Source organism: Trachypithecus francoisi, unplaced genomic scaffold, assembly GCF_009764315.1.
Source record: "Trachypithecus francoisi isolate TF-2019V2 unplaced genomic scaffold, Tfra_2.0 Lachesis_group17, whole genome shotgun sequence".
NCBI classification, from domain to species: domain Eukaryota; kingdom Metazoa; phylum Chordata; class Mammalia; order Primates; family Cercopithecidae; genus Trachypithecus; species Trachypithecus francoisi.
In genome coordinates this window covers 40,039,143-40,066,617 of record NW_022681462.1, presented here as the reverse complement: position 1 = coordinate 40,066,617, position 27,475 = coordinate 40,039,143, and the positions used below count along the sequence as shown (strand labels likewise).

Here is a 27,475-nt window from a genome sequence, read left to right as displayed (position 1 = left end):
TCCTGCCTCAGCCTCCCGAGTAGCTGGGACTACAGGCGCCCGCCACCTCGCCCGGCTAATTTTTTATATTTTGTTTTTTTAGTAGAGACGGGGTTTCACCGTGTTAGCCAGGATGGTCTCGATCTCCTGACCTCGTGATCCGCCCGTCTCGGCCTCCCAAAGTGCTGGGATTACAGGCTTGAGCCACCGCGCCCGGCCTACGATGAGCTTTGATTCAGCTTTCTCTTGCAACGTGACTGGTTGTTCAGAGGGCACTTGACCTCCCTCCATTCTCCTACAAATTCTGCCAGGCCAAGACTCTTGCAGCTGATGGGGACTAAAATTGTGGTACCTGAGATGTAACTGAGATATTGATGGTTCAAGAGCCCTCAGCTGTAATGTATTCCCCTGAATTCTCCATCATCTTCCTCTTTACTCTCCAAAGATAATCTACAGTGTCTGCTTTCCAGATAAACAACACATTTGGGCAACTGAACCACAGCAAGAAGGGAGGCTTCTGTTCAGGGTTTTACCACTGTGGGAGGAAACTGTATACCTTGCGTGCAGTAATAAACCCCAACATCCTCAGCCTCCACCCGGCTGATTTTCAGTGTGAAATCAGTGCCTGACCCACTGCCACTGAACCTGTCTGGGACTCCAGCAAAACGGTTGGAACTCCCATAAATCACGAACTGTGGAGACTGGCCTGGCTTCTGCAGGTACCAGTGCAAATAAGTGTTTCCATCACTATGCAGGAGGCTCTGACTAGACCTGCAGGAGATAGAGGCCGGCTCTCCAAGGGTGACAGGTAGGGATAGTGGAGTCTGGGTCATCACAATATCTCCACTGGATCCTGAAATAGTGAGAGAAGTCCAGGGTTATGTACAAATATTGGGAACCATTAAAATGATATTCTCTCTGTTATTTACTTTATTAAAATGATATTCTTTCTGTTATTTACTTTATGCTAAGTGATTTTTTTGTGTGTGTGACTTTGGCTCATAACTCTAAACATTCAGGTTTAAAAAAACATTCATGAGGCACAAAAGAGACTCAAGAAGTTGCCTACACCATTCTCCTCTTCCTGTGTCACACTCTTCACGAGAGCACAAGTCCTTTGTCCTTCTAGGATATGAAGCTTAGAACTGTAAGAGTGAGGAATCTTCTATTTCTCACACTTGCAGTTTTTAACTTTATACCCCTTTTCTTGTAGGTCAAGATGTTCATGTGGACAGGCAGTGGGGTCCCCAGAGCTCACCCTCCCAACCCATTCTCCTCCCTTATCTCCTTTCTGTCCTTACCAGGAACCCAGAGCATTAGCAGCCCCAGAAGCTGAGCAGGGAGCCTCATTGTGAGAAGGTGACCTGAGGAGTCCTGATCAGTCAAGGCAAGGTTAGAGCTGAGCTTTTATCTCAGACTCACAATGGAAGGTCCTTCCTAGGGGACAGTATGCAAATCCCCTGATGGGTGCACTGGTGTGGAAAGAGCCGAGAGTATGGGGACATCCAGTGTGAGCACAGTGACATAATGTGTCCTCTGTGTTTGGAGGGAACCTAATAAAGTCTGTGCTGCCTGAGTGGAAAAAGGGACGTATTTAATCATGTTCTTCTATTTCCTCTAAGAGATTTCTAATTTGTTTTCACTTTCCCAAACACCTTTTACACTTGTCTTTAATAGGCTGAGCTTCCATAAATATTTGGTTATTCTTATTTAATTTTAGTGTGTGTGTGTGTGTGTGTGTGTGTGTGTGTGTGTGTGTGTGTATATTGAGACAGAGTTTCACTTACTCTGTTACCCACCCAGACTGGAGCACAGTGGCAGGATCTCGGCTCACTGCAACCTCCACCTCCCGGGTTCAAGCGATTCTCCTGCCTCAGCCTTGCGAGCTAGCTGAGATTATTGGCATGCACCACCATGCCTGGTTAATTTTTGTATTTTTGGTAGAGATGGGGTTTCACTATGTTGCCCAGGCTGGACTCTTGACTTCAAGTGATCCTCCCACCTCGACCTCCCAAAGCGCTGGGATTACAGGCATGAGTCACTGCACCTGGTCAATTATTCTTAGTTATTATTTTCATATTTATTTCAGCATCTAGATCTTCTTTTTTTCTCTCTCTCTCTCTCTCTTTTTTTTTTTTTTTTTTTTTTTTTTTTTGAGACGGAGTCTCGCTCTGTCGCCCAGGATGGAGTGCAGTGGCGCAATCTCCACTCACTGCAAGCTCCGCCCCCCGGGTTCACGCCATTCTCCTGCCTCTGCCTCCCGTGTAACTGGTACTACAGGTGCCCGCCACCATGCCCAGCTAATTTTTTGTGTTTTTAGTAGAGACGGGGTTTCACTGTGTTAGCCAGGATGGTCTCGATCTCCTGACCTCGTGATCCGCCCGTCTCGACCTCCCAAAGTGCTGGGATTACAGGCTTGAGCCCCCACGCCCGGCCTAGATTTTTAAATTAGTTTTATTTTAGTTGATAAAATCCCAGAGTAAAGGGCACAAGTATTAAGCATGTAACTGAATGAAGTTTATGTATATTCACTGTCAAGGAGGAACTGTAGAATATGATTCTGAAATGCTATTTTTTTCTTTCTTTAGATTCAGTAATTTCTATTAATTTCTTCTTATTTTCAAGTTCGCTGATTCTTCTGTCATCTGAGAAGATGAACCTATCGAATTGAACATATCGAATACTTTTTTTTTTTTTTTGTAGTCTCAGGGCTGCAAGTGCGTTCGAAGTGTCGATGATCAATGTGTCCTGCAATTCACATTAATTCTCGCAGCTAGCTGCGTTCTTCATCGACGCACGAGCCGAGTGATCCACCGCTAAGAGTAAAATATGGAACGTTTCATGGATTTGCGTGTCATCCTTGGCAGTGGCCATGCTAATCTTCTCCGTATTGTTCCACTTTTAGTATATGTGCTGCCAAAGTGAGCACGTATTTGATACATTTTTTTTTTTTTTGAGACGGAGTCTCGCTCTGTCACCCAAGCTGGAGTGCACTGGCCAGATCTCAGCTCACTGCAAGCTCCGCCTCCCGGGTTTTACGCCATTCTCCTGCCTCAGCCTCCCGAGTAGCTGGGACTACAGGCGCCCGCCACCTCGCCCAGCTAGTTTTTTGTATTTTTTAGTAGAGACGGGGTTTCACCGTGTTAGCCAGGATGGTCTCGATCTCCTGAACTTGTGATCCGCCCGCCTCGGCCTCCCAAAGTGCTGGGATTACAGGCTTGAGCTACCGCACCCGCCTGATACATTTTTAATTTGATTATTATACTTTTGGTTTCTAGAATTTTCCTTTGGTCATTTGTCATAGTAACTCTTAGACTTTTAGACTTTCTCTTTTTTTAGAGTGTCTACATGCTGAGTCATTGTCCTTATATTTTCCTCTTAAGTCTTCAATTGTAGCTTCAAAAATAATTGTTTGAACATCTGTACAGTAACTGCTTTGTAGTCTTTGCTAAAGTTAATATTTAGCACAGATGAGTCAGCTTTCACCAACACATTTTTGTTGTGATGGTAGTTGTTTTGCTTTTCTTTCCTCAATATTGATCATTCTTTTCTATTTCTTTTCAGGGTTTTGTGTGTGTGTGTGTGTGTGTGTGTGTGTGTGTGTTTTCCTGAAAATTGTACATTTTAGATAATATACTATTGTACCTCTGTCTGGATAAAGTTTTATTTTTCTGAGCATTTTTGAGTTACGTTTTAGTTACTTTTTGAACTTACTGACAGTCTCCGACTTATGATGACTGTATTTAAAGACTTTTTGACTTTACAATAATCTGAGAGTGATACACATTCAGTAGAAACTGACTACTCTGGGTGGATCATGAAGTCAGGAGATCAAGACCATCCTGGCTAACACGGTGAAACCCCGTCTCTACTAAAAAAATACAAAAAAGTTAGCCAGGCGGTTAGGTGATTTAAATGCATTTTTGACTTACAGTGGTTTCAACTTACAATGGGTTTATGGATGGTAACACCATCAGAAGCTGAGAGCATCGGTGTACTGAAGAATCTATTTTTCACTTGGCAGTCAGAGAGGAGTTGGGACAATGGTGAGGGCTGCTGCAGTGATGGAGGGCTGCTCCATCCCATGGAGCCAGGGATGTTGGAGCATCTTGAAGATGAAAAGCAAGAAATTAGATTCTCTCCCCTGGAGCCTCCAGAAGGAATACCGCCCTGTTAACTCCTTGATGTTAGCTCAGTGAGACTTCTCACCTCCAGAACTGTAAGATAATAAATTTGTGTTCTGTGCAGCCAGTAAGGTCATGCTAATTTGTTACAGGAACACAAAACTAATGCAAGCATAAGAAATGACTTTTATCTTCCTGATATCTTCCTGCATGGTTGTCCTCTGTTTTTCCCACATATCTCCACTTTGTTGTCATTTGGTGTCAATTGTGACAAGAGTTAGAGAACATTTTATTGTAAGCAGGGGAGGTAGTGCCAGAATTTTTTTAAGACAGAAAATCTCTTGGGTCAAATCCTTTGATTAGCTCTTGTATAATCTCAGTACCTGTGAGTCTAGCATTCAGCTCTCACAATATATGATGGGGCGGGGGTATTATCTGATTTCATATTTGGAGGGCAAACTAGATTTTTAGGACACAGTCTAAGAGGGACAAACTGAGTCTGAGAGAACAGAAGAAAAAGAGGTGATGTAGAGGGGGCCAGGGGGATACAAGGTATATCCCTGCTCCCAAATCCAAAATAAAGTTGTTTACAGTTTGTAAGGGCTTTGATGGTTGTGTTTTGTAGAGAGAACTACATATGGGGCTAGTTTAACACTAGAATCATCATGGTGTGAGACAGAGGCAGCAGAGAACTGAAGATTTCACACCCTCTTTATGATTTTTCTCTCTCATTATAGGCCATGAGCTGGTCTATGAGATGAACATGGTCATGTGGAAGGAACATAGTAGTCAAGTAAACCTGGGTTCAAATCCCAGCCCCAAAACTTTCTGTCCATGTGATTTTGGGGAAACAACCCATGATGCCTGATCATTAGTTTCCTCCTTTGTGAAATGGAGCATTCTGTGTAACATGGGCTGTCCTAAGAGTTAACAGATAATGCATATTGAAGTACAGGTGTGTGTGTGTGTGTGTGTGTGTGTGTGTGTGTGGTGTGTGTGTGTGTTTATACACCTAACTGGAGAGATAGATAGATAGATAGATAGATAGATAGATAGATAGATATAGATATATATTCAATCCCGTTTCTATGCACCTCGTAATAGAATGAAGAGACTATGTATTACCAGCCATATGTCATTTTTAAATCAAATTCTGTAGTAGTTATTCTACAACTAACAGATGCCTCACTACAGGCTGTGGGGTTTCATGTGCATTGTTTCCAGTATAAAAACTTCCACCAGTCAATTTATGTGTAGCATTAGAAAGATAAACAAGATTACAGTAGACCATAACACCTTTAGTCTTAGCTTTCTCTCACCCCCATTTGTGTTAGTGTACTCCTTGGGCTCCTAAGGCTGTGGCCACAGATCTGAGTTCTAAATTGTTTCTTTGCATACCCACAGTCTTCCCCAGGACTTACCCCAGTACATTCCACGCTAGCAAGCCAGAGCTACGCTCCTGCTACTCTTCCCAGAATCTGGCACTAACTGCCTGGAAGCTTTTCCTTGTAAGCCCTCCAAATGCAGCTGCTGACAGCAACCTAGCTGGAGCAGTCAGCATCTTCCCAGCAAGAACCCCTGAGAAGGAGGGGAACCTGCAAACACTGCATATTGCTGTTGAGGAGATGCATACTATACCCAAATGTTATGTCTTTTCTCACAGTTTTTATCTCTGTCTTGACTACAATTCTAATTTCATGAACTTGGAAGAGGGAGGAATATAGGAAAATAAGAAGATGATTCATGCTTAAGTATAAAAAGAGAAATGGAGACAAGAGGAGAGCAGATATCATTAATTCCTTGAAATGGTTTGAGTTTCTCTGGCCATGGACATATCAGGACAAATATGTCAGGGAAGACAACACTAATTTTGGTTCTTGCTCTTCATGCCTCAGGCTATTAGGACTCTGTTCACATTGGGTCATGACTGCCCCATGCAAAAGCTTCTGAATATTTTTCATTTCATTTTCTGGTCTCTAAGAATCATCATAACTTGCTGACCATGACCATTCCACTAGGACTCATGGAGTGGAGTCAGAATTACAGGCTCAATACTGGGCCAGGAGGTGAGAGAAACAAGCGTCACAGCTCTGAAAATGCAGATGTCTCCTGTCTGAAGTGATGATGACTTGGACTCATAAATTAAGGGCAGAAAGTAGAAGAAAATAGTATGACATTCTCCTTTCAGTGATACTGACAAGATACACTGGAGGTGCCCCATAGAGAAGAAGGCAAGGTGGCAGGAGGAAGACAGGGGTGTGAGTTCAGAGCTGTCCCTCAACCTGTCACCCTGAGAAGATCCAAGACCTTCAGCAACTCTCAGCTGAGCAACAGGTTGGGGGAGGTTTGTGCCCAAGTAGTGACAGTAGGAGTGGCATATGCTCCTAAAGGCAGCTTTACTGCTGATGGCCAGAGTGATATCTGTCCAGGCCCATCACCCCTCACCTGGGACGGCTCCCTGTCCAGGGGGCAGTAGGAGCCAATAGGAGCTCAGAGCCAGGCTTGGGATTTTATGGAGCCAGGATAGGAACCTATTAATACTCTGGCTGTTCCTGCAGGTGACAGTGACCCTGTCTCCTGAGACACAGGAAAGGTTCCTGAAGATTGGGACCAAATGACCTCACCACTTGCTTCTAAGTGGGGAACAAACTGGACATTCCCAAACAATAATACTAGCAAGTAGCTCATTCAGATTGATGCAATTCTGATCAGAAAGTAAAACAGGCTAATCACTGCATCATCAAGAAAGTGTTCCTGCTTAATGCAAACAAACTGAGGATGAAGCCTGAGTCCTCCCTCCTCACCAGAGGGTCAGAACAGCAGGAGAAAGAGGAGCAAAGCTGGGTACCCTTGTCCACAAGGTGCCTCCTGAGGCTGATCCTGCACAGAGAGGGGGGGACAGTGGATCCATCTGCTGGAAATATGACACTAAAATATCCCAGCCTATATGGCTTAAACCACAGAAATTTATTCTAACAGGTTAGGAACTTGGATACTCCTAGATCGAGGTCCAGAAGGATTTTCTTTCTGCTGAGGACCCTCTCTGTGGTTTTCAGATGTCACTTTCTGGCCAGGTCCTCACAAGAACTCTCCTGGGTGCATGCTTGTGAGCGGAGGTGTTTGAAGAAAGCTCTACGGAGTTTCTTTTTATAAGAACACTAATCCCACTGAATCAGGGCCCTACTCCTATCACCTCATTTGACCTTAATTACCTCCTTATAGGTTCTGTCTCCAAATGCAGCTATTTTGAGAGTTACAGTTTTAAAATATAAATCTGTGAGGCACAATTCAGTCCATAGCAGGTGCGCTTTGAGGACTCAGCCAAGGAAGGAGAGAGGGCAATGCTGGGCTTCCAGTCTAAGAGCACAGAGCATGGAGGGGGCTTTCTCTCTGCTCAGCACACTGGCAGCTCCTCCCAGGTGATCCAAGTGACACATAAGACCCCATTCTACTCTTAGGGGCTGTCTGTTGACAGTGGGACACTATCATTCTTACTTTCTCACTGTTTGTAAGATCAGGCTTCTGTTTTGTTTATCAGGGAGTTTGTCTGCCATCTAATGGCAGATTTGTGATTTAGCATCTTAGAGGATTTTTGATGCTGGGTCTTGATGAGTCTTGACTGTGAGTCTTTTCATGGGTAGTCATGGAGCTGATCCTATTATATCCATCACTCGGCCAGGATCTGTAGGGAACTCTAAATAGTTCCTTCTCTCAATAAACCAGTCACTTACATGAGGACAAAGGGTATTCAGAAAAGATATCAGTCACAGAACAAATTAGGGAACTAGATTCTGTGATCCATGTGAGATGTGGGTCCATGCCAAAATGTGGTTTTGGAAGAGAGAGGGTGGGGCATGAGGTACCCTGCAGGGCATAATGGCAGGGGCTGGAGTGGGATGCAGAGGGCTCCTGGTGTGGATCTGTCAAGCCAGTCTCATTCCTCCCATCCAAGAAACCCTTCTGGAGCACCTCTGAGAACCACAGCATCTGCACATCTACACAGACTAGGAAGCATTTGGGATCCTCAGCCTTCTAGAGGACCAGCTGCTGGGGTTTGTGCTCTGGGCTATAACACTGCAAGTATCCACGTCATCTCTACACAAAATAATTTTCTAAGACAATAAAGTTGTCTATCCTCATGCTGTGAACTAAGCTAGCCATGAGTCATATGGGAATACTGAGCACAGGAATTTTAACTAGTGTAACTGAGGTACGATGAGGTACGATGTTTTAGATTTTAATTAGTTCTAAGTTACATGTTTGTGGCTATGCACTGCTAGTGTTTACGATATGAGACAGAGCAGTTTTAGACAGCAATAACCAGCTGTGTCATCAGGACAACCAAGCTGCTAATTGTTAAACAGTCTCAGTCCCAGGACCACTGCACAAAGCTGGGGTGGACCGTGGACAAGGTAAACAGAGCACATGGGTGGATCTTTTGAAACTTCCTTGAGTTTTGCTGCTTCCAGGCCAGTGATGGAAACTATCTCCTTTGGAGACATTGAGGAAGAAGCTGGAAACTGGGGACTAGAGTGTTGCTACTAGAATCTGAAGTGGGAACAAAACTCAAATCTTTCCCAGTATTAATGATGTCTCGCTCGATAGGCTTCCCAGCAGAACACTGCTGGCTTATCAAGTGGGAGATGAATGCTGTGTTCACTGAGCAATGGTCTCTATCTAGTTCTACAGGACATATGAGGCCTGTTCCATGGAGCTCCCACAGCTGAAGCCAGGGCCTCAGGGCCAGAGCCCATGCCTAGTGTCCAGTGCAGCCCCTGTCTCAAGTGATCCTATCCCAGAGGCAACGCCTACTGATAAGGGCTTGAGTGGCAGGGAGGGGCCTCCAGTTTCTGAAGCAGGGAGTGTTCTATGTCATGGGTGTGACCCAGACCAAGGTTTTAAATGAAAGGTACTATAGTAAATTTTACTCTGAAAGGAACAAAATCACAGAAGACAGCTGATTATTATGGCCTATTTTTAACTATTAAAGAGCTAAAAATACTTATTTTAATAAACAGTGGTTTATCTGAAATCTCCCCGTCCCTGCCCTTCCCATGATGATCTTTGTTTGTATGGTCACCTGGCTGCCTCTTCACCACTCAGATGCATCTCGAGAATGACCCCGAGATCCTTCCTGATCAACATAAATAAATGTCCTCAACTTCCAGATACCTCTAACCACTGCCTGATTCGTATGCGATTTGTCAACGACTGAAATTATTCTATTCATTTTTATCATGTAGCTATTATTCCCTGAGTGGCTCATTTCCCTGCTGGATATTATCAGTACATGGAATCAAAAATGTATCTTATTTACTCACGTGCACCCAACCTTCACATGATGGCTTGTATTTGTTCCTGAACACTCTAACATTAAGTGAAAATTCATTAAATGCAAAAATGTGTGCATTTTTTAAATTAAAAAATATATGGTGCATTTCCCTCAATTAAAATTCTGCTATTTTTGCAGTTGAAAAGTTATATTGGACATGAAAAAACACATTTATAGGAGAATCAAGCGTCACTTTAAAGTTAAATAAACATAGTCTGCATGTAAAAAGTACAGTAATAATTAATTATACTCAACACAGTAGAAACAAAGGCCCTCACCATGGGTGGGGCTTGATGGAGAGGATCAGGGAGTCAGTCCTTGGAAGGGAGGGGAGGCTCTGATGTGTGACCTCAGGGAGGCATCCAAAATCCATTGGGACCAGACGTGTCTAATTACAATTTGTATTTCTTTCAGGTGTGATACTAGGAGGCGCTCCTGCTGGGGAAGTTTTGGGCATATTCATAAAATAAATGGAATAAAGATTGAAAACAGCTGTTTCAGAGCACATACAAACAGCTCACACATATACAGACTAAGGCACCTAACAACATGCTATTTCTTACTTACCTTTTCTTGATATTTGAGTTTGACCAATCAAAGAAGTCCACTTGGGTATGACATTCTACCAATTTTAGATGCTCTTCTTATAGATGTGCTGACTCTTTAAAGTGATGACCATGTAAGCATGAATAAATGGCTCAGGAAGTCAGGGGGCAGAAGTACAAGTAGCCTGCCTTCTCTCAAGACTGGCAATAAAGGAATCTGATTCCTCTTTTTAAAAAATTCAGACAAATATTATTTTTGGGGAGTCTCCTTTTCAAAAGCTCGAGCTAAATGTTTTTCTTGTTGTTGCCTATGGATCAGTTTTCTTATAGCAAAATCCACATATCCATCGCCTCCTGAACTCTCAGTTGAATGCTGCACTGGTGAAAGTGAACATAAATGTTAATCTCATTTAACCAAAGTCAGACTTCAGAAGATTGCTTTGGATGTAGATCAGTATGTAGTTCCTTTTTTTTTTTTTTTTTTTTAATAAACTTTTATTTTAAGTTCAAGGGCACATATGTAGGTTTGTTATATAGATAAATTTGTGTCATGGGGGTTTGCTATATCGATTATTTGGTCAACAAGAGCCTCATACCCACTAATTATTTCCTGATTCTCTCCCTCCTCCCACCCTTTTGCCCTCCTATCAGCCCGGATGTATGTTGTTCCTCTCTATGTGTCTGTGTATTCTCGTCTTGTTATTAATTTCTATTTCCCATTATGGTCAGAGAAGATACTTGATATTTCAACTTTTTAAATGTTTTTAGACCTTTTTGTGACATAACTTATGATCTAGCATTGAGAATGATCCTTGTGCTGAGGAAAGAATGTGTATTCTGCAGCCGTTGAATGAAATGTTCCATAAATATCTATTAGAGCCATGTGATCTATAGTGTAGACTAAGCCTGATGTTTCTTGGTTGATTTTCTGTTTAGAACATCTGTCCAGTTCTGAAAGTGAAAGATTGAGGTCTCCAGCTCTTACTGTATTAAGGCCTATCTCTCTCTCTAGTTCTAACAATAATTCCTTTATGTATCTGGGTGCTTCCATGTTTGGTACGTATATAATTAAAATTGATATATCCTCTTGTTTAATTGACCTCTTAACCTTATATACTGAACTTTATGTCTCTTACGATTTTGTCTTGAAATCTAGTTTGTCTGAAATAAGTATAGTGACTCCTGATCTTCACTGGTTTCCACTGGCATGAGATATTTTTCCAATTCTTAATTTTTGCTCTATGTGTGTCTTTATAGATGAAGTGTGTTTCTTGTAGAAAACAGATAAACAAATCTTGTTAATTTATCCATTCAGCCAGTCTATATCCTTTTATTGCAGAGTTTAGTTCATTTAAATTCAATGCTATTATTGATAAATGACTTACTCCTGCCATTTTGCTATGTGTTTTCTGATTGTTCTATAGTCTTCTCTCCCTTCTTTCTTTCCTTCTTGTCTTCCTCTAGTAAAGGTGATTTTCTCTGGTGATATGATTTAGTTTCTTGCTTTTTATTTTTTTGTGTATTTGTTGTATGTTTTCTGGCTTGAGGTTACCATGAAGCTTGCAAATGCTATCTTATAACGCATTATTTTAACCTGATAACAACTTAATACTCTTTGTATAAACAAACAAGTAAAAAGAAACCTAATATAAACTCTGTGCTTTAATTACATAACCCCATTTTTGTTGTTTTTTGTTGTTTCTATTCACAATAAGGGGACTCAAGAGACCTTTAGACTTACGGGAACATTGGCGGTAGTCTGGCAGTACTCCTCATGGCACAGGGTGATGGTGGCTGTAGGGTTAGGCTCCTCTGTGAACAAACTTTTTGTTGTTTCTTTTTATATCTTATTGTTCTATGTCTTGAAAAATTGTTGTAGTTACTATTTTTGATTGGTTCATTGTTTAGCCTTTCTATTTAGGTTGACAGTTGTTTACATACCACAGTTAGTTTTAAAATATTTTTATATTCTGTAAATGTAAATATTTACAATAAATTAAAAAATTCTGTATTTTTCTGTATACTTAATATTACCAGTGAGTTATATAACTTCAGGTGATTATTTATTGCTTATTAATATCTCCCTCCTTACTGAAGTATCTCCTTTAGTATTTCTTATAGGAAATGTCTGGTATTGATGAAATTCCTCAACTTTGATTTGTCTGGGAAAGTCTTTTTTTTTTTTTCTGCTTCATGTTTGAAGTATATTTTTACCAGATGCACTATTCTAGGGTATAAGTTTGGTTTGTTTTTCCTTCAGCACTTTAAATAAGTCATGCCACTCTCTTCTGGCCTGTAAGATTTCCACTGAAAAGTCTGCTGCCAAATGTATTTGGGTTTCTTTGTATGTTTTTTGTTTCTTTTCTCTTGCTGCTTTTCTTTATCCTCGATATTTGGAAGTTTCATTATAAAATGCCTTTTTAGCAAGGTAGTTTTCTTTGTGTTAAATCTGTTTGTTGTTTTATAACCTTCTTGTATTCGGATACTGATATTATTCTCTAGGTTTGGGAAGTTCTCTTTTATTATCCCTTTTAATAGACATTCTACCCCTATTTCTTTCTCTACCTCCTTTTTAAAGTTGATAACTCTTAGATTTGTCCTTTTGAGGCAATTTTCTAGACCCAGTAGACATGCTTTATTGTATTTTATTCTTTTTTCTTTTGTCTTCTGTGATCATGCATTTTCAAACAGCCTGTCTTTAAGCTCACTAATTCTTACTTTGCTTGATCGATTCTGCTACTTAAGGAATCTAATGCCTTGTTCCATATGCCTACTGCATTATTCAGCTTCAGAATTTCTGCTTGATTCTTTTTACTATTTCAATCTCTTGGTTAAATTTATCTGATAGAATTCTGAATTCCTTCTCTGTGCTATCTTTAATTTCTTTGAGTTTCCTCAACACAGCTATTTTGAACTATCTGTCTGAAAGGCCATATATCTCTGTTTCTCCAGGATTGGTCTTCGGGGCCTTATTTAGTTCATTTGGTGAGGTCACATTTTCCTAGATGGTGTTGATGCTAGTAGATGTTCTTCAATGTCCGGGGATTAAAGAGTTAGATATTCATTGTACTCTTCACTGTCTGGGCTTATTTGTAGCCATCCTTCTTGAGAAGGCTTTCCAGATGTTTGAAAAGATTTGGGTGTTGGGACCTAAGCTGTATTTGCTTTAGGGGGAACCCTAAGCCCAATTACACTGTGTTTTTTGCGAACTCATAGAGGTGTCACCTTGATTATCTTGGAGATGATCCGGTAGAATTCTCTGGATTACCAGAAAGAGACTTGTGCTCTGTTCCCTTAATTTCTCCCAAACATACCAAGTCTCTCTCTGTTCTTAGCCACCTAAAGCTGAGGTTGGAGTGACACCAGCTCCCCTATGATCACCATGGCTATGACTGCCCTGGGTCAAACTTGAAACCAACACAGTGCTGGGTTTCACTCAAGGCTTGTTATAACCACTCTCTGGGTACTGCCTATGTTTGCTCAAGGCCCTGGGGCTATACATTCAGTAGCAGGTAAAGTCAACTAGGCCTGTCCCCTTCCCATCAGGGCAACGAAGTTCCCCAGGCCTTGGGTGGGTCCAGAAATGCAGGGACTAGTCCAGGAGTCAGGGAGTAGAGTCAAAAACCTTAGAAGTCTACCTGGCATTCTATTGTATTGTCGCTTAACTAGCACTAAACCATAAGATTCAGTCCTTCTGACTCTTCCCTCACCTTTCCAAAGGCAGAGGAGCCACCATCACACTATGCCATGAGGAATACTGCCAGACTACCGCCAATGTTCCCTTAAGTCTCAAGGTCTCTTAAGTCAGCTTGTTGTGAATGCTACCTGACTTGGAACTCTCCCTTCAGGGCAGTGGGCTCCCCTTTGTCCCAGTGCAGGTCCACAAAAGTTGTCCAAGTGTCAAGTCCTCAAAATGTGGATCCCAAGCACCTCCTTGTGGCTGTGCTGGTACCTGAAGTCAGCAAGTCTCAGACGTTCACCCAAGGTCCTTGATATAGTACCTGGGTATCACTGCTAGTTATTCAGGGTGTAGGGCTCTTTAGTTAGCAGGTGATGAATGCTGCCAGGACTGGGTGTTTTTCTTCAAGGCAGTGAGTTCCCTTCTGGCACAGTGTATGTCTGGAAATGTCATCTGGGAGCTAGGGCCTCAAACAGGGACCTCGCAACTCTGATCAGTGCCCTATCCTGTTGTGGCCAAACTGATATTTTAGATGTAAGAAGTCCTCCCCACTCTTTCCTCTCCTCTCTTCAGGTGGAAGAAAGGATTATCTTTTGGAGCCACAATCTGTGCAGCCTGGGGTTAGGGGAGGGGTGACACCAGAACGCCCTTGGCTTTCTCAGCTGATGTCTCAGTATGTTGCATGCCCTCACTCCCCAGTCCACTATATCTGGGTTTAGTTCAGCACTACAACTTGCCTAAGAGTTGCAGTCCTTATGGCCTAGTCTAATTTTAAATTTACTTTCAAGCACACAGTGTTATAGTCGTTTGTGGAGAGGTTTGCAGACACAGAAGTTTGAACTGCTTAGGTCAGGGATTCCCCTCTGCCTAGGGCTGGTTTAAACTCTCCCTCCATGGGTGAGCATCACCTGAGTTTGGTTCAGTTTTCCTTTCTGTCCTAACGGGACAGCATTGAGTTCAATCCCTCACAATTTCTGTGTTCTCCCTCCCTCAGTGCCAATTGATGCTCCTGGCACCATGCTACTACGGGTGGGGGATGCGTGGCATCCATGATTCAGGACTCTTCCTTCTTTCTTCCTTTCTTTCTTTCTTTCTTTCTTTCTTTCTTTCTTTCTTTCTTTCTTTCTATGTCTTCAGTGTCTCTTTCAGTGATTTGAAGTTAAAACCAAGTACTGTGAGCCCTCACCTGATTTGTTAGTCCTTATGAAATGTTTTTTCTCATAGGCGGTTGTTAACTTGGTGTCCTTGCTCGGGGGTAGGCACGTAAGACAATGAGTGGAGCTTTCTATTCTGCCATTTTGCTCTGCCTTCCCTCTAGGGAGGCTTGCATTTGGGGCCCTCACCCTGTGCAAACTCTCCATGGGTGTCCTGCTCACAGGAGGATGGGCAGCATCTCCAATCTCCAAACTAATAATTGTGATGGAGAAATCACTAGAATTTTGTTGGAGGTGTGTTCCCACTTATGGATATATTTTGTAGTCTCCTCATTCTTTGTTTTACAAGCGCTTTCCTATAAACTATCTTTTCATTGTTTTTGGACTTTTTAGTTTAAAATATAATTTTAATTTCACTATGTTTAGTCACCACATTGAAGATTGTGGAGTAAAATCAATAGATTTTTGGTTGGATATTTGTGCCTACTAATGAAAAGAACTATAAAAAGTCTCTGAAGACTTGTCATTCTTTCTAGTTATCACAAACTCTTTTCTATAAACTATGCTTTCTTTTTGATATTTCTGCTTAGAAATACAATTTTAACTTCACTCACCATGGAATCCATCATCCTTTAAGAGATAAGTAATTCTGATGTGGCTCATTTCTTTAACCAAAAAAAAAAAAAAAAAAAAAGATATTTTGTGCTGTTGATTCAAACATTCCTTTACTTTCCCATCATATCACATCATGACATGTAACTGACATGCACATTATTAGTTCATAAACATTTTTAGAGCATTTTTAAGTGGAATATGGGCAAAGCATATATTTTCTCTACAATCACTATTGGAAGATAGGAATCAGATTTCTGTTCAGATAATGACCACATCCTATGAAAATAATACATTTACTTATTATTTCAAAACCTTTTATTGTTTTTATGACAATTTAATACAAAAATTGTCATTTCTGAATTATTATTAAGTCTGAAAAGAAATCTCCATATCCTGGGACAGTGATTTAGCAGTTGAAAGGCCAGAAGAATCACTGCAAAAAAAAAAAAAAAAAAAACATAGAAAGAACACAATACAAAAGTATATATTGAGAAAGTTGGTGTGAAGGGAGACAGTGTAGAGGCCACAGGGTACTCGCTACGATGAGCAGCACCTTAGCTAAGATCACGGAGATAGAAGCCGAGATGACTCCGACTCAAAAGAACAAGGCCACAGCACACCACCTAGGGCTGCTTAAGGCTTGTCTTGCTAAGCTTAGTCGAGAACTCATTACTGCAAAGGGTGCTGGTGGTGGAGGTCCAGTAGAAGGTTTTGATGTGGCCAAGACAGGTGATGCTTGAACTGGATTTGTTGGTTTTCCATCTGTGGGGAAGTCGACACTGCTTAGTAACCTGGCAGGGGTATATTCTGAGGTGGCAGCCTATGAATTCACTACTCTGACCACTGTGCCTGGTGTCATCAGACACAAAGGTGCCAAGATCCAGCTCCTGGATCTCCCAGGTATCATTAAAGGTGCCAAGGATGGGAAAGGTAGAGGTCAAATCATTGCAGTGGCCCAAACCTGTTACTTGATCCTGATTGTTCTGGATGTCCTGAAACCTTTGGGACATAAGAAGATAAATGAAAATGAGCTGGAAGGCTTTGGCATCCGCTTGAACAGCAAACCCCCCAACATTGGCTTCAAGAAGAAAGACAAGGGAGGCATTAATCTCACAGTCACTTGCCCCAGAGTGAGCTGGATGCTGAAACTGTGAAGAGCATTCTGCCAAATACAAGATTCATAATGCTGATGTGACTCTACGTAGTGATGCTACAGCTGATGACCTCATTGATGTGGTGGAAGGAAACAGAGTTTATATCCCCTGTATCTATGTGTTAAATAAGATTGACTGAATCTCTATTGAGGAATTGGATATCATCTATAAGGTTCCTCACTGTGTACCCATCTCTGCCCATCACCGCTGGAATTTTAATGACCTATTGGAAAAGATCTGGGACTATCTGAAACTAGTGAGAATTTACACCAAACTCAAAGGCCAATTACCAGATTACCCATCCCCACTGGTGCTTCCTTACTCCGGGACCACAGTGGAGGATTTCTGCATGAAGATTCAAAAAAATCTTACAAAGAATTTAAATATGCTCTGGTCTGGGGTCTCTCTGTGAAACACAATCCTGAGAAAGTGGGTAAAGACCATATGTTGGAGGACGAGGATGTCATTCAAATTGTGAAGAAGTGAAACCTTTCCCCTTTCCCATCTACCAGGCAAACCACAACAGCCTTCCCCATGATCAAGCACCCTACCCCAGTTCTTTCTGGTTTTGGCAGTCACTGGATCAGGATCCAGGGGAGGGAGATGGAGGCACCCAAACTGGAACTTCATTTATCTTACCTTGGTGTCACCTTGTATGTAGAACTGCATAAAAGACCTGGTAGGCTGATCAACTACATACAAAAAAAAAAAAAAAAGGACATCAGAGAACAGTGAAAGAAATGAGCACTAAGTGATCTGAAATTCCATAGTGAAAAGAATTCTATCTAATTGAACTGATACTCACCTGACGTATTGTCCTCTATCATATCTTCCAAGTTTGCATGTGGACACAGCTCTGACTTGGCACACGCAGAGGAACACTCCTGAGAGAGGAGAATCTGGCTGAGCCTTAGGAGTTGCACAGAACAACCTTTGCACTTAGCCCATGTTTTCCATGGGACATTGGCTGTTGTTTGATTATACATGGAGTCTATGGATACTAGGCTACAAAAGCAGAAATTCCCATACTCAGGGCTCAAGGAGTTTTTGTTGTTGTTGTTTTTGTTGTTTTGTCCATAACTCTGGTCAGGCCATTCTTACAACATATGTAAATCATGGATGTTGTTGTCCATCTCCATAGCTCCCCTGTTGATGTTTGCTCTACTGGGCCTTCTGGTTAGCATGTCACTGCATGATAGATATTTCCAAACCTAGACACTTTGTCTTTTCGGGACTATATTAGTTTTGCTGGGATTGAGTCACAGGACCTTGGGTCTCTTTGCAAAGAAACTCCAATAGACACTGGATAATTGCAGACTGATATGGTTTGGATACTTTTCCCTTTCACATCTCATATTAAAATGTGATAACCAGTGTTGAAGATAGGGCTTAGTGGGAGGTGTTTGGGTCATGGGGGCAGATCTCTCAGGAATGGCTTGGTGCCTTCTCCAAGGTAACAAGCTCACCTGGCAGCTGGTTGTTTAAAGAACTTAGCAACTCCCTGACTCTCTCTCTCTCTCTTGCTCCCTCTCATAATGTGATAAGCTGGCTCCCCTTTTGCCTTCAGCCATGATTGTAAATTGCCTGAGGCACTCACCAGAAGCAGATGCCTGCACTATGATTCATGTACAGCCCACAGAACCATAAGCCAAATAAATCTCTTTACTTGATAAATTAACCAGCCTCAGATATTACTTTATAGTAACACAAGCGGACTAACACACAGACCTAAAATTCTTCTTGATGAACTACATACCTTTGAAACTTGCAGTCTGCAGGCTCCACCTAGGAATAGTGGTTCCTTCAACTCTGTGATTCTTCACAAGAAACACATCTGGCCTCTTTTCCGGGTTCATATCATCAATTCCCAATACTCACCACTCTCCATAACTCCACCAAATATAAGGCAAATAGCAGGTTATTGGACCATACTTGACTTTACAAATTGGGGAGAATGCAGGACACAAAGGAAGGTACAATTCTATTATTTGATATGAATGATAAAATATTGACACCAACATACTGTGAGAAGCTATGCATGTAAAGGAAATACTGTAACAACCAATTTAAAAATCACTATAAAAAGAAATACAAGAATAATTTTAAAAGCTATAAGTAAAATGAAAATGAAATTGCAAAAACATTTGAGTTACCTCCAGGAAGGCAGGGAAACAAAACAGAGAAACAAAAACATAAAGCAAAAAATACAGAGTTCAGACTTAAGCCTTAACATACCAATAATTACATTAAACATGCATATTATGAAATCTGAAAATAGTGATGAGTGAATCAATAAGAAATTTTCCAACACTATGTTGTCTGACACACCAAACATAACAGTATATACAACAATTTGAATATTTGGATACAAAAGGAATAAAAAATAAATACCTCGCAAATATTTTTTAAAAAGAGGTAGCTATCATTAACATCAGATAAAGTAGACTACAGGGCAAAAGAAAGTTACCAGGGACTGAAAGGTATTTACATAATGAAAAAACAAAAGTCATTCCAAAAGAAGATAAAGTAATTCTAAATGTGTATGCACCAAGCAACAAAGTGACATAGTGCAATGCATGTGGCAAAAACTAAAAGAACATTTACCCTTGGAGACTTCAGTACCCCTTCTTAACTTCTGAGAAAACAAATAGAAAACAGGCGAGGATACAGAAGAACCCAACAACATCACCAACCCACGGAACCTGACTGACGTTTATTGAATATTCCAATCCATAATAGAGGAAGTTCACATTTTTTGTTCCAGCTGCCCACAGAACATATTCCGTAACAGGATATATTCTGCCCACATAACACCTCGATACAGTTAAAATAATTAAAATAATTGTAAATATAATGTCTGATTACAGAGGAATCAAAGTAGAAATCAATATTGAAAACAACATAAACTGATAATTTCCAAACATACAGAAACTAAACAACATAGCTCTTTCCAAAGAACCAGTCTTTGCTATGCTTGGTGTTCACTATGACTTTTCTGTTAGCAGTTTTATTGTTGATTGCTGCTGTAATATTTCTTATTTTCTTCTTCTTCTTCTTCTTCTTCTTCTTCTTCTTCTTCTTCTTCTTCTTCTTCTTTTTTTTTTTTTTAGACTGTATGTCTCTCTGTCACTCACCCAGGCTGGAGTGCAGCTCGATCTCGGCTCAGGGCAGCCTCCATTTCCTGGGCTTAAGCGATTCTCCAGCCTCAGCTTCCTGAGTGTCTGGAACTACAGGCATGAGCCACCAATTCCCCGTTAATTTCTTGTAGTATTTTTTGTAAAGATGGGAGTCTCGTCATGTTGCCCAACTGGTCCCGAGTTCCTGAGCTCAAAGCAATCCACCGGCCTCGGCTCCCACAAAGTGCTGGGATTACAGGCGTGAGGAACCGTGCCTGGCCTGTTTTCATGCTTTTAATCTTTAGATTTAAATTGTTCTTCTTTATGTAGTTTCATAAGGTGGAAGCTGAAACAATTTATTTTATACCTTCAGTTTTTACACACACATATGCATGTGTTTATATATGTGCATACACATGCATATATATATGCATGTACACATGCATTATGTGCTTTTAATGTAAGTGGCTGCTCTTATGTCCATTTTTTGTACTTAATACATGTGTTACTTTTTATTGCCAGATAACAAATACCACATATTTGTCAGCTTACGGCTACATCTTTTTTGATCTCACAGTTTCTGAGTCAGGATCTGCACATGGCCTCATTGTTTCTCTCCACAGGGCTTCGCAGGACTGTATTAAAGGCAGACTGGGCTGTGTTCTCACATGAAACTCATCTGAGAACACATGCACTTCAAAGTTCTTTCAGGTTGTTGCAGAACTCATTTTCTTGCATCTCTATGACTTAGGGGTTCAATTTCTTTTCTTTTTCTCTTTATTTCTTCTAAAAAAAAAAAAAACACGTGATATAAGTGCAGAACGTGCAGATTTGTTACATGGGTATAAGTGTGCCATGGTGGTTTCTGCACCTATTGACCCATCCTCTAAGTTCCCTCCCCTCACCTCCACCCTGCAACAAGCCCTGGTGTGTGTTATTCCCCTCTCTGTGTCCATATGTTCTCATTGTTCAACTCCCTCCTGTGAGTGAGAACATGCAGTGTTTGGTTTTCTGTTCCTGTGTTAGTCTGCTGAGGGTGATGACTTCCAGCTTCATCTATGTCCCTGCAAAGGACATAACCTCATTCCTTCTTATGACTGCATAGTATTCTATGGTGTAGATGTACTACATTTTCTTTATTCAGCCAATCATTGATGAGCGTTTGGGTTGGTTCCATGTGTGGCTCCTGGATGAAGTCTGCTCTCAACTGCTAGAGCTTGTGAATAATTTCCTGCCATGTGATGCTGACACAGGCAATGCACACATGGCTGTTTGTTTGTTCAAGGCCAGTAAGTGTCTTTCTCCAGTCTGCAAAGGCTTATATAATACTATACAACACTGGGAAGACATCTCACCACTTTGACTGTACAACGTTGGTTAGAAGCAAGTCATAGGTCCTGCCTACTCTCTGTGGGAGTGGATTGTATGGCAGTGTGATTCATCGGGGCGAGGGCCACCCTAGGGTGTTGTGGCTTCTTCAGCTTCCTCAAGTATCAGAGTACAAATACTGAGCGTGAAATCTGTCCTATGTGTGCTGACATTGACTAGGCCTGAGACCTAATGGAAAGCCTGCAAAACATACTTTATAAGAGATATTTTAGTCTGACCTACCTTCGGTTGGTATAGTATAATATTTGCAAAATATCTTAATATTTGTTTATACTAACATGTCTTCAAGATTACCTAAAGATTCCTTTGAGATTCGTAAATAGCGTAAGCTAATTCTCTCAAAATATATTCAAAATTTCATATTTAATCATGGGAAAACAGATTATTAGGGAGTCTATAAAACAAGATTTGGCGCAATAATGACAATAGTCTACTGTGGCTGTCTAATGTTAGGCTAGGTGAGACCATTTGCATGAGCAATAGAACAGGTACTGGATGCTATGTACAGCTGTGAGCACCACTGGCCTGCTGCCTCCAGAAACATGGGCAGTGCCAGCGTTATTGCCACGGGTCTCAAATTATAATAAATATATACTTTTTATTGTTTGTTAATTTAAACTTGTATTACTTCTAACATTACATAACACCATAATTGATATTCCCTGTCCTGCATAAAAAACTTTAGCACACTCTGTTAAATGTATGTTTAAGGCATATTGTTCTATATATTAATTACTGGAATATGACAATCATATGTAGTATCAAGCATTACAAACTCTGACATGATCACCATCATTCCTTCAATTGTTGTATTATTTTCCTTCATTTTCAACACAGGTGTGATCATGTCACACGCATTTGCTGGCTTCTCAATGTGAACTTCTTCCAATATCATAACAAAGTTGAAATTCACATATTATAATTTAAAATTTTCAAAAAGTTTGCTTTCAGTTCTGATGCAGTAGGTCTTAGATGAGAAACAAAAACAAGTGCAGAAAAAGCAGAATAGAATAAATAATAACTTAAAAGCATCATGATTTTGATGACATAGGAGTGCTATAGAAGAAATGAAGAACAGATTACCTAAAATTCTATAGAAGAAATACATTTTTGCATTTGAGCTGATACTATTCTATCATTGTGTTCTTTAGTGAAATTTCTCAAATGTGAGTGTAGGGGGGACTTGGCCCAGGCAGAGGGATTCTCCTGGGGAAGATAATCCACCTGAGTTTGGCAGTTGCTTAGAGCTGCCTTAACAGAAAGGACAAGAGCTGAGTCCTTGACACCAGGCTGGATTTCTTGTGATATTTGCTGAGGTCTGGGTTGGATCTGGCTGGCAGCTGGATCTAAATGGTAGAGTGAAACCTCCCACCCACATCTCGTGGACTTCCCTTAAAAAGCAGCGCTGATTATCCTTTGTGCAGGTCTGAGATATGGGCCTTGAGCTCCTGTCACTGCATCTCCTGCTGATCTCCACGGTCCCAACTCAACCCTGGTTAATATCTTAATTATTTTGATGTAAGGTGTCTTCTGAATTATCATTTTTTTCCCTTATTTCATCCTCAGATATATGAGATGGGAAAAATCAGCTTTTGGAAGCTTACCTATTTCCTGCTGTGTTGACTTGAAGATGTGACAAGACTTAAGGTGTTTTTGCACAGGAACTTCCTTAACCCTTGAGTCACTAAAGTCCTAGATAGAGCCTTGTGTGATACACAAGTTTCCCATAAGCTTGCAGTGACATCAGGGCACAGCCCTGAAGGCCAGGCAGGAGTCTATTCAACATTGCGATTCTTTCCAAGAAATACTTACCAATTTCCATCTGGGTTGGTGGCTCAACCTCAACCCTACCAGCACAGGGACCCCAACACAGTGGGAAACGGAGCTGGGTGTGCACCAAAAGTTGACCTTTGCCGTGTGTTCTTCATGCTCATCTACATTGCCACAGTCCCAAATCCTAACATTCTTCTTTTTTATTAGGCAAATATATTATCTTATATTTTTCAAAATTCTGTTGAATATGCCATACAACTGCATGCCTTCTAATTCTTCCAGGCTTGGTTGACTATTTTCAAAATTCCGAAATCTCTCTTTTTATTTCAACCTGCCATTCTGGGGAGTGATCAAAGACATTGAACACATGACTTCTGTTTTTAAGTAAATTTAACAAAATCTATCTAGTAGCCATAAACTAAGAATGGGAGCAGTTTTATTTGTGTACTCCCTGGCACAATTATATAAAATGTTGTTTCTGTCCCTTTACTGGAGATACATGCTAAGAAAAAAGTGTTAAGTGTGAAGTGGAGACAGAGAGAGGAAGTCTTTATATCACTAAACCAATCCAGCCACATGTGCACCAGTAACTATTCAAAAAAAAATCAAATCCAAAAGGCATATTAGTTTTGGGTTACCATGAACCAGCCTTATTTATAAAGCAGTGACACTGACCAGATCTATTTGACAAAAAATTGTAGGGATGACAGGAAGGATTAGCATGAACTTTCATTTAGCTTTCTCCACTGCCATGTGTGATTATTCAGAGGGCACTTGGACTCCCTTCACTTTCATGTAAGTTCTGCCAGGCCAAGGCTGTTGCAGCTGATAGGGTTGGTGTAGCCCAGGTTCTCACAGTCCAGAGCAATTTGCTGCAGCCCATCCCCTGAGTCCTCCATCATCTTGCTCTATAATGCCTGCTCCCCAGACAAACAACATATGTGGGTGGCTGGGGTGGATGGCTGCGGCCACCCAACAGGAAGGTTTGTGTTCAGAACTATACCATTGTGGTAGGAACTTTTGTATCTTGTTGGCAGTAATAAACTCCAACATCCTGAGCCTCCACCCTGCTGATTTTCAGTGCAAAAATCTGTGCCTAACTTACTGCCACTGAATCTGTCTGGGACCCTAGAAAAGTGGTTGGAAACTTCATAGATCAGGAGCTGTGGAGGCTGACCTGGCTTCTGCAGGTGCCAATTCAAATAGATGTTTCCATTACTATGTAGGAGGCCCTGACTAGACCTGCAGGAGATGGAGGCCGGCTCTCCAGGAGTAGTGGCCAGGGAGAGTGTAGCCTAGGTCATTGCAATATTCCAACTGGATCCTAAAATAATTAGGAGAAGTACAAGGTTACATGTGATTATTAGGAGACATTTTAATTATTTCCCTTCAGTTACTTTTTCTCATGCTTAATCATTATTTTTGTGAGTGAAAATTTTGGTTCATATCCCAAAAACATCCAATTTCAAAAATAACCAAGATTTATGGAGCACACAGGAGTCTATAGAATTCTTTCACATCATCCCTTTCTTTGTGTGTTAGAGCCTTCCCCAGAGCAAGGAAAGGTCCTTGCTCTTTCTGAAATCTTCCTCACTCTCACAAATCTAAACATTACATGCCCCATCCTAGAGGACAAGACGTGCACATCTAATACGGGGACAGGACACACATGAGAGGCACTGGGGCCCCCAGAGCTCACCCTCCCACCCTATTCTCCTCTTTCATCTCCTTCTGTCCTTACCAGGGACCCGGAGCATTAGCAGCCCTAGGAGCTGAGCAGGGAGCCTCATTGTGAGGTGACCTGAGGAGTCCTGATCAGGTCAAGGCAAGGTAAGAGCTGAGCTTTTATCTCAGACTCACAAAGGAAGGTCCTCCTTAGGGGACAATATGCAAATTTCCTGGTGGGTGCAGTGGGATGGAAAAAGTCAAGGGAAGAGGGGAGTACATCTTGCATGAACAAAGTGACATAAAATATACTCTATGTTTAGAGGGTAACTAATAAAGATAAAGTTGCTGTTGCCCGAGTGACAGAAGTGTCATATTTAAATTTTTTCTTTCTTTTTATCTATCAGATTTCTATTGATTTTGTACTTTCTAAAACACATTTTACACATCTAATAAGTTGAGTTTCATCAGTATTTGGCTATTCTTAATTTTTTATGCTTAGGAGTCTGGGTTTTATCTTTTGTCATTTTTATTAATAGAGATAAAACTCAGAGTATAGGGGACAAATCTCTAATGTGCAATTGAATAAAGTTTACGTATATTTACTGTCCAGATGGAGCTATACAAACTCAAATTATCCCGATGCTTCCCTCATGCACCATCTTAGTCAACTGCTCCTTCTATCCCAATCGTGGTAATTGTCATTCTAATACCTGTCACAGTAGTTTTAAGTTGTTCTTGGCTTTAATCTCACATAAATTGAAGGAAAGGATTTTTTGTTTGCTGTTGTTTTGTGTATTTTCAATATTCTTTCTTGCCCCTTACTATTTTTGAAAACTTTGTTCCTGCTTGTGGACTTCCGCTGCTTTCTGCTGTCATTACCTGAGATTATGAAGGATTTCCTCTTGAATATCTACCAGGCATATCTGCTACTAATGAGTCCATCTTTATTTACCAAGGAATATTTTTAATTTGCTTTTATTTTTGAAGGATATTTTCACTGGAAATAGAATTCTTGGTTGTCCTTTCACCCCACCCCTTCATTTAGTTATATCGTTTTACTCTCTTCTAGCCTTTGTTGGTCTTAATGAAAAGTTAACCAAAGGGTTTATTACTGTTTCTCTGTGTATAGTGAGTCAGTTTTTCATAGGGAATCTTGATGCATACAAAATTTTCTCTGTCTTTCAACATTTTAACTGCAATGTGTTTCATTATGAATCTCATAGTGTTTGTCCTGAACAGGTTTCATTGTCTTATTTTTGTATAGATTAATGTCTTATTATTATTTTTGAAAAGATTTTGCAACTTTTCTTTTCAGATTTTTTTTTTTTTTAGATACTTTCTCTCTGTCTTTAACTTTGTGATTCTCATTACATATTATAGATTGATCTATAAATCTATGAGGTCTTAAATATTTTTCTTTAAATTTGTTTCTTTCTTTGGATTAATTTTGAGTGTTGTTTTTATTTCACCAGTTTTTCTGCAATCTTAAACTGCTGTTAGATATAGCTAGAGAATTTTAAAATAGGATTATTATACTTTTCATTTCTGGATTTACCACTTGATCCATTGTCATAGCTTCTATTTATCTATGGAAAGTCCCTACTTATTGAGTCATTGTCTTTATATTTGTCTTTTAAAGTCTTGGAACATAGTCTTAAAATAATAATTTGAACATTTATTTAATAACTTTTAAAATCTTTGCTAAAGTCAGTATTTAAAATGAGTCAGTAGCAGGATCCACAGACTGTTTTTATAGTTGACTTATTTTGTTTGCTTCATATAGGTCACACTTTTCTGGTTCTTTGCAGTATTTTTTTTTTAATTTAAAACTGCACATTATAGACAGACTGCTCTTGAACATCTCTCTGGATTCTATTTCGTTTTTCTGAGCATTATTGAGTTTATTTTTAGTACCTTGCCTGGACTTACATAGAAGAATGTAAATTCCTCTTTGGCATTTGCCTATTAATGTATTTGCTCATTTTTCATTCTGAACTTCAATATTTAATTTGGATTTCTAAGAGCTGCCGATGTATTTTCATAGCTTGGTAGTAGTCACCAACGATTCGGGCAGAAATTTTGCTCAAGTAACTTGAGCTCATAAATATACCTTCTGCGAATTTGTTTGTGTGTGATTTAAGGAACACAGACAAACTGCAGCCAATCTTTATTTCCCTCTTTTCACTTTTCACTGGGCCCACTTAGATCCCTGTTATTCATGCCTGCAGCTCTTAATTCACCAGAAATGAGTGTAGATATTATTTTAGCAATTCTATGAGTCTGTCATTTCCAGGAATCCTCTATTAACTTTCAGGTGGTGTACCACTTGCCCTAACCAGGGCCATAATCTTGGACTGGCAAAGCCGTGGGCTTTTTCTGTTTATTTCCTGCACAGTCCATCACATTTAGCTGGAAATGCTGAAGCATCTTGCTCTAGAACCCCCTACCCGCAACTGAAGTCTGATCGTAGGCTGCTAGTTTCTGCTGCCGTCCATATATTAGCAAAACTCTAGTTCTGCAATTCATGCTGACTGAAGTGGGGTGGAAAGAGCAGTCTTAGGCAAAATCCACAGACTTTTCCTGTCCTTACTCACAACACTGGCATTTTTATAAAAAGTACACAGTTCTTTTTTTTTTTAATGTTTTGTCAATTTTCAGAATGCTGACATATTTTGAACTTTTTTTTAGCTTTATACTTATATTTATGTTTGTTGTTTATTTTTGCTGGGAGGATTTAATTAACGCTTTGTGACACCATAAACAGAGATATCTTCATGAAACAAATTTAAATGAACTACACTGAATAGCTACACTGAAAGAGAATGGCGGTATGAACAAACATAAACCATTTCGAAGTTGAGAATTTGAACTCAATACCCTCACTTTTAAAGAGAAAGAAAGCTCTTAACGATATGAAACCCTAATTCCTAGATCATTCATTCTCAGA

The 27,475-nt window shown here is 40.4% G+C and overlaps 2 pseudogenes and 1 gene segment (V, D, J or C); 1 reads left to right on the top strand and 2 right to left on the bottom strand.

The window, feature by feature from the left end:
• Positions 1-27,475, bottom strand: part of LOC117062889 — a 126,188-nt gene that overhangs the window by 87,399 nt on the left and 11,314 nt on the right.
• Positions 2,669-2,804, bottom strand: LOC117063181 (annotated as a pseudogene).
• LOC117062878 lies at positions 15,924-17,298 on the top strand (annotated as a pseudogene).